Raw genomic sequence first — 8,121 nt, 5'->3', positions numbered from 1 at the left:
TTTTTTCGTTTGTGAAAGTCTAGGTGACCGGCAGGTTCCAGTTGTTCACTTTGATTGCTTCCGGTTACCTCTCGCTCTTCTTCATGTTGATCTTTCCTCATTTGCTTTTAATTTCCGGTTTTCTGGTTTATGCGTGTTGTTAGTTCGATCCAACTTTCACCGCTTAGCCTTATACTGTGGGTCCTTTTGCCGCTTTGACTGAACAATAGATGGTGACTTCGCTAAGAAAAGTCACCATGCGATTTTACCTACATGAGCCATCCGATTAAGATCTAACGCATACATCATATAGTTGATCCAAATTTTAAACTCAAAATTTAACAATTTTTTTAAATGGACTGAAACTTTCCTAGAATACTCAATGAAAGATATATGTTTTACTGTATTTTTTCAATTTTTCTGAGCAACTGAAATTTTAAATTCAAATTTAGATCAATCAAATGGCTCACATAAATAAAGTTGCATGGTGACTTCTTTTAGTGAAGTCACCGGATCTCAGTCCACAATAGAGACACTCTAGAGCACATCAAACGAACCGAGCTTCCTCCACTGGCCTCCCCCTTGTGTGTGAGCACATGCCTTCTACCCGTTCGATGTTATGCTCATAAGAACTAAACTAATTGCTTTAAGTTTCTTAGTGGAATTATGAGAGCTACGGAAACTAAAAATTGGCAGTACATTGCGAGTACACCTGATTTTGATTTGGTGACTTTTGTCTTTCTGTAGAGGGGCGGCGTAGTGCCGGTCGCTGGATATGGTTTATGCTGGAGTGAGTGGTGCAGATGCACAAAATTATTAAGAGGATTCTGATGGGTTCCTGTTTGTTTTAGAGTGCGGTTTCTTACATGATCACAATGCTTATTTTGGGGGTTCTCCAGATGAATTTCGATGTAAATACGGAACACAGCATGACCCACAACTGCAATGTTCTGTAGAACGTGTTCAACAAGCTGCAGATAAGCAAGGTACCTCTCGGCCTTGCCATTTTTCTCTTGATCAGTTGATCCATGGATTGCTCATGATTGAGTCTTGGGATTGTCATTTATGAATGTGGCGTCTTGGGATTCAACTTGGAACATATATTTGTTCCTGTGCTAGCATAGTATGGATGGATCTGAATCTAAGTATACTAGACAAATTCCCACGCGGGAAGTTTGATGAAAGAATTTTAAAGAAATTTGTCAACTTGTTTGTATTTGCATCAATAAGTAATATTCATAGGTAAATATCTATAAAAGGCATATACTACCTCTATACAAGAATATACAACATTTTGGCGGGCTATTTGAGCCTACCAAAGCATCTTATATAGGTAGTAGTTTTTAATTCAAAAGTTAAATCAAGGAATGTAATGGAATGATTCCCTCTGGTTACGTACTACATAAACAACTAAATCTCTAATCAAATCTTGATCCATTGTGCTAGATACAAAGATGCATCATTCCCGAACAAAGGACACACTTAGTAATTCAAATTAATTTCCATGAAGAAATGTAATTATAAATACCAAAAACTAACATGATAAAATTCGACATAAAGAATTACTGCTTACGACGCAATATACACAACAGTCTAATGGTGCTTTTCTTTCTTAAACAGTGATGCAAAGCAATAAGTGGAACCGATCTGGGAGGTGGCCTATGAAATATCCTAGGATGGAGTTAATATCATTCGAGCTTCATTGGTGAAGCCCTCCAAAATGCTTGCTCAATCCTTTGATCTTCAAGAATAAAATAAAACGAATTTATCATTCACATTGGTAAGACATGATATTCCATTTTGTTGGTTGCTGTAGAACACAAACGCAAAGAACCTGCATGGTATTCTGCTTTGTTGGTTGATGTACAACACACTGGCACACAAAGAACCTTAGATTACCCCTTCTGCTAGTACCTGCAAATCAGCAATAAGGAACAATGAAAACCAGCTTTGATATGGATATGAAATTAACAGCCAATAGCAGTAGTAGGGTAGTACTCCCTAGTGCATTAGCAGGAAAAAGAAAAAAAGAAGTGCTTTATAGAATTTACTACGTAGCTCCTGCATCTGATAATTAGTAAACAATGTACTATCCAAGATGAAGAGGAGGGCATAAAACAGGTCAGGTGGACGTGTGTACTGGGGGATGGAGTAGTAGCATTATATAGGGAAACCAAGAAGATGAAGAGGGAAGGAGACTGCCATTCAGTGGTTTATGTAAGGGGATTGAAGACGAAAGGTAAGTGGAAGTGGAAGAGCATGAAACTGCAATTCACTCGTCTCATTGTATGTCACTACTGTTTCTAGAAAGTGAGTCGATCAAAATCATTTACTCAAGAAAAATGCACCTAAGAAATTAGTACTGATGTGGACGTCTAAGTGAAACTTTACATGAAAAATGGCTGACATGGAGGGCACGCTGAGGTGGACGTCTTGCATGTTGAGAAAAAATACTTTTAGTGGGTTGCTCCTATTTAGTTATTATAGATATGCTCTTATTTTGAGAAAATGAATTGAAGGATATCTGTACATAATTAAAAGGAAGAATAACCAGCTAACTTGCAAATTGTTGTTTCTGTAGTCCACATGGATTATCTATTCCTAGAGGTGACAAATTGTTCCACTTGAGTTTCTGTTTGAACCAATGAAAAAAATAGCGCGCTAACATAAATAGCATGGGCATCAGAAAAACGCTATAGACGCTATAGCGTGCTAATAGCGTGCTATTTTTCAAAATAGCGCTTAACAAAAAAATATGAAAATTCAGGATTCCAGCATATATATAATAATAGATATAGCACTCTGCAGCTATAAAATCTCGGATATGATATTTTGCAGCCAAACATCAACCAGAGATAGTTCACATAGTCCATAACTTGATATGACATAGTCTCAAAATCACAAACCATAGTTCATATTCACATTGTCCCGAAGTAGAAGGACTGAAGGAGGGGAAAGGAGGCACGGGGTGAAGGCGTGAAGGTGAAGCTAGACGTGGCCGCTTACCACCGATTGACAGAGGAGAAGGGGCGGAGGCTGCGCCGTCACGTCGTCGCCTGCTGGGCAGAGCAGGTGACAAGGAGTTGGGGAGTGCGCGATCTGAGTTTATTAGTCTAGGGTTGCATGGATTAGGAATTTAGGATACGCAAGTGGGTCAAAATATGGAATGAGCTACTAAAAAACTACTCTGCAAAATAGCGTGCTATGCGGAATAGCGAATAGCGCCAAGTAGCGTGAAATAGCGCGTCTTTATCGCGTGTAGCGTCATAGCGTGCCTAGAATGCATAGCGTAGCGTCCAACTCGCAAATACGCTATAGCGCCGCTATTAGCGTGAAATAGCGCGCTATTTTTTTCATTGGTTTGAACATGGAGTTCATTGTATGGTGGAGTGCTTGCTATATTTATTTTCACAAAACAGTACTTTGGTTTATGCATGTTTCAGTCAACATTTTCTATAAAACATATGCTAACCATGTTCCAGCTTTTGTAGATGCTCTAGAGTCCATCGGAGTATACAAGAAATAGGGAGAAAATTACAAAAAACCACTACATTACAGGCAAGTGTTTCAAAAAATCACCACTATTCGATTTCTTTTCAAAAAACCACCCATCTACAGGTAACACGTAACACATAGCACTGATTCATCTCTGATGCTTGTTTTATGGCTAAACTGACATATGGGTCCCACTGTCAGGTTGACATGGCACGTGCATTTTTCAGAAAAGACCTTTGTACTTTATAAATTCTAATCATGTAGCCCTCATGGGTCCCACTGCTCTCTTTTTAAGTTTTTATTTTTATTTTTCTTATTTCCTCCTAGCACCTGCACAAAGCTTCAGCCCACCACCGCCGGCGCCGCCCTCCCCACTCCCGCCCTCGTTCCCGGACGCCGGCGACCCCTACCTCCATCGCCGGCAGATGGTGTTGACTCTCTCCACCCCTTCCTAAGTCCCCGACCTGGGCAGGGGCGGGCGGGCTCCAGCTCCGGTGAGCTTCGGCCTGGGCAGGGGCGGGTGGGCTCCAGCTCCGCCGAGGGCGGGCGCGTGCGGGCTTGGTGAGCGACGGCCTGGGCAGGGATGGGCGGGCTCCATCTCCGGCGGGGCGGCCGCGTTCGGGCGCGGCGAGAGCTCTGGCGAAATCTCCGGCATGGGCAAGGGCAGGTGTCTCCAGCAGCCGCGGGTGGGCACGTGGGCATGGGTCCGGCGGTTCCGACAACGGCGCTAGGGGCTCGATGCCGAACGCATTCTGGACAGTGGAACTTGATGCGAACGCGTTCTGGAGCTCGATGCCGACGGCGACGCGCTCTGGACGGGCGTGCCACTTCCGGGCGGCACAGGTTCCCCGTCAGATTCGCCCAGGACGGCGCCACCCCTGCGCGGACAGCCATATGTGCGGCCCAGATCCTTTTTCTCCCGGGCGGAATCAGACCACCACCGCCATCTTCCCCGTGGACGGCGGCCGAGATCTCCTCTCCCGACTTCGTCTTCTCAACCTCCGACCAAGATCCGAGCGGAGGCGGCCGCGGGCTCAGGCAAGTGCGGGGGTGTGGAAGAATTGAGCGCCGGCGAGCGCTGGCCAGGGATGGCCACGGACGCAAGCAAGGTCGGCGAGGCAGGACGTGGGCGCCGGCGAGCTGGCCTCGGCCTGCTCGGGCTCGCGCGGGTCAACGCCAAGAACAAATGAAGAGAAAATTTAGAGGATGAATAGAAAAATAGAAAAGAAAAAAGTGGTGCTATCTGATAAGTGGGTCCCACTAGAATTTACAAATAAGCCCAGAACTAGAACCAATATATGGAGCTTCCTCCTTCATAGCTAATCAGTTGCGCCTGACAGCGGGACCCACATGTCAGTTTGGCTATTAAACGAGCATTAGGGCCGAGTTAGTGCTATGTGTTACTCCCTCCGTTCCTTTCTATAATGCCTATAGATTTTTGGCATTTGTTTCAGAATATTAGGTTGTAGCTTGGATCTTTTCAATTACCCCCTCTACCGGTCAGCTCCCACTGGACATGCATGAAAAAAATCCATACAAAAAGGAAACAATTAATTGAGATTCCTAATGCATAACCCCAACGATTCCTTAGATTTATGAAACAATGTTTTTATTTCCTTAATATAACCTGGCTGCATATATATGGAGAGTCAACCAGAGAGATTTGTGGGATTTGTTATGTTAATTTAGGAAGTTACCGATTTTTCTCATTTTACTCTAATCTCAAATCGTTAATCTAGGGGATCTTGTGTAAAGAACACTCTTGTGCTAATTTCCATGCAAAAAAACTATAGGCACTATAAAATGGAACGGAGGGAGTACATGTTACCAGTAGACTGGTGGTTTTTTGAAAAAAAATCGAATAGTGGTGGTTTTTTGAAACACTTGCCTGTAATGTGGTGTTTTTTTGTAATTTTCTCAAAAATAGGATAAGAGAAGAAAAAACGCGATATACCCATTGACAAATCTATCTGATAGCAGGTCAGCGCCCAGCCGCCCACCCGCAGCTGAGCATTCTTTTCCTTCTCTGGTTCGTTTCTAGTATGTCAGTGTTCATGTGCTGTGGATCTTTTCAACCGGACAGGCACGGGAGCAGGTCGAGTGGGCCTCAGCCGGACGGGCCACGGGAGCCAGGAAGCCGGCCCAACGGACGGTTCTTCTTCTTTTGTCTTCTTTCTTTCATATCTTTTGCATCGTAACATCTTTTCTTGATCCACGAAGTGCTACGCGCTCGTGAACTCAAAGACTTTTCCATACCGGCGGTCATCCCCCGACATTATCTGCATCCGCCGTCTCAAGGCGCGTGGAGACGTTCCAAAGGAGTCGCTCCCTAGGGCTCCATCCGTCTCTCTCTCAATTGCCTCCTTCTGAGCACCAGTTTGGACCCCAACCCATCTTCACCAAATCCAAGCCCCAACCGCAGCGGAAAATCTGCGCAATTGATTTTGGTGCTCGTCGACGAGAGACCCAGCACGGGCAGGGCTAGGAGCTCGTCGAAGCGCTCTAGCGCTCCTCGGTCGTCTTGCAGGAAGCCCCCGCGTCGGCGCCGACCTGGGCCATAGCGGGCGCATCGGAGGCGAGCAGGTAGTGGATCCAAGGGATGAGCACCTATCCCAATAGGTGCACCCCGACGGCTGCTGCTGTGCTGCTTCTTCTCACAAAATCGGGATCGAGACATCCAGTGCTTTGCTTCCATTTTTATTTTGCTACCAGATGCAGATTGGTTTCATGAGAATGTGTGGAATTGAATAACCCTGCTATAGTACTACTGAAGTTGATCGTGGACAGGAGGGGATCGTAGAGAAGTGTATCTGAAAGATGAGTTGCTCTGATGTGGATCTTTTTTCCCTTTGTTCTCGGTTGCACACGATTAAGGATTTTTTTTGTTGCACACGACTTTGAACAACCATAAAAATTGAGAATTGATTTTGTGCTGGTTGAGATTTGTTCTCTCCACTGATGTCATCATATATGTGCATGTCTGTCTTTGATTCTAATGTCAGTTTCTCTTCAAAATTTAAGTTTATTGAGTAAAGAAAATTGTCATGGGAAAGGACTTATCTCCTTGGTCGTCTTCAACAGAGAGAAAACAACGCAGGGAGCGGCTGGACACGAACTCGCCAATGGTCATAATGCAACATCTAGCGAAGAGGCCGACGAGCAACGGACGTCGGCCCGTCGTTGAGACCCAACACCAACGCACACGGAAAACCTGCGCGGGGAGCGGTCAGAAGTTGCCGATGGCCATGATGCAGCCACCGGTAATGAGGCCGATGAGGCGATGAGCCACGGACATCAGGTGGTGGAGAAGCTGGACAAGATTTTTTTTTTAGAGCTGACAGCAGTGCTACTGGTTTAGGTGAGAGAGGGTTGAACTATAAGCTAAAAGACTTACTACTATTCTTCTTGGCTGTAGTAGCTACACGTGAGAGCTTAGGCCATCTCCAGCCGCGTGACGCAAACGGACGCTGAGCGACCGTTTTCGTCCACTGTGATCGAAAATGCGTCTGGGACCTGCTCCAGCGGGACGACGCAAAGTGACCGGATCGTCCGCGGAAATGCAAACCTGTCCCAAATATGCGCCAGGTTTGCGTCTCCGCGGACGCTCGGCGGTCGCGCGGAGCGTCCTCCATTTCTTACCCGGTCCCGCATGATCGCCCGCTTCGATTTGCTTCTTTTCCCCTTCTTTGCTGCCCTAGTGCGTCGCCACCACCCCAACCCCACCCGCCGCCGTACCGCCGCAGCGCCGCAGTAGTCGCCGTCGGCTACGTTCTTGCCGCGCGGGACAGTGATGACCCACAAGTATAGGGGATCGCAACAGTCTTCGAGGGAAGTAAAATCCAATTTATTGATTCTACACAAGGGGAGCCAAGGAATATTTGTAAGCCTTAACAGCAGAGTTGTCAATTCAGCTGCACCTGGAAACAGACTTGCTCGCAATAGTTTATCAGTAGCAACAGTTTTATAGCAGTAGCAGTAGTGAAATATAAGCAGCAGTGTAATAAAGACAGCGGTAGTGATTATAGTAAACATTAGGATTAAAATACTGTAGGCATAGGTATAGATGAACGGGCGCTGCATGGATAAGATAACTCATGTAATAATCAAGACTAGGCATTTGCAGATAATGATAAAACAATATCCAAGTACTAAATAACCATATGCATGTGTTCCGTATATAGTCGTACGTGCTCACAATGAGAAACTTGCACAAGATCTTTTGTCCTACCAGCCGGTGGCAGCCGGGCCTCTAGGGAAACTACTGGTAATTAAGGTACTCCTTTTAATAGAGTACCGGAGCAAAGCATTAACACTCCGTGAACACATGTGATCCTCATATCACAGCCTTCCCCTCCGGTTGTCCCAATTTATGTCACTTTGGGGCCTCGGGTTCCGGACAGCAATATGTGTATACAACTTGCAGGTAAGATCATAAAACAATGAATATCATCATGAATCAATAACATGTTCAGATCTGAAATCATGACACTCGGGCCCTAAGTGACAAGCATTAAGCATAATAAGTTGCAACAATATCATAAAAGTACCAACAACGGGTACTAGGCACCATGCCCTAACAATCTTATGGCTATTAAATGAATAATCTCATCCAATCCCTACCATCCCCTTCAGCCTACAGCGGGGATT

The sequence above is a fragment of the Lolium rigidum genome, chromosome 2, assembly GCF_022539505.1.
Source record: "Lolium rigidum isolate FL_2022 chromosome 2, APGP_CSIRO_Lrig_0.1, whole genome shotgun sequence".
In the NCBI taxonomy this organism is placed as follows: Eukaryota; Viridiplantae; Streptophyta; class Magnoliopsida; order Poales; family Poaceae; genus Lolium; species Lolium rigidum.
This window is presented reverse-complemented; position numbering follows the sequence as displayed.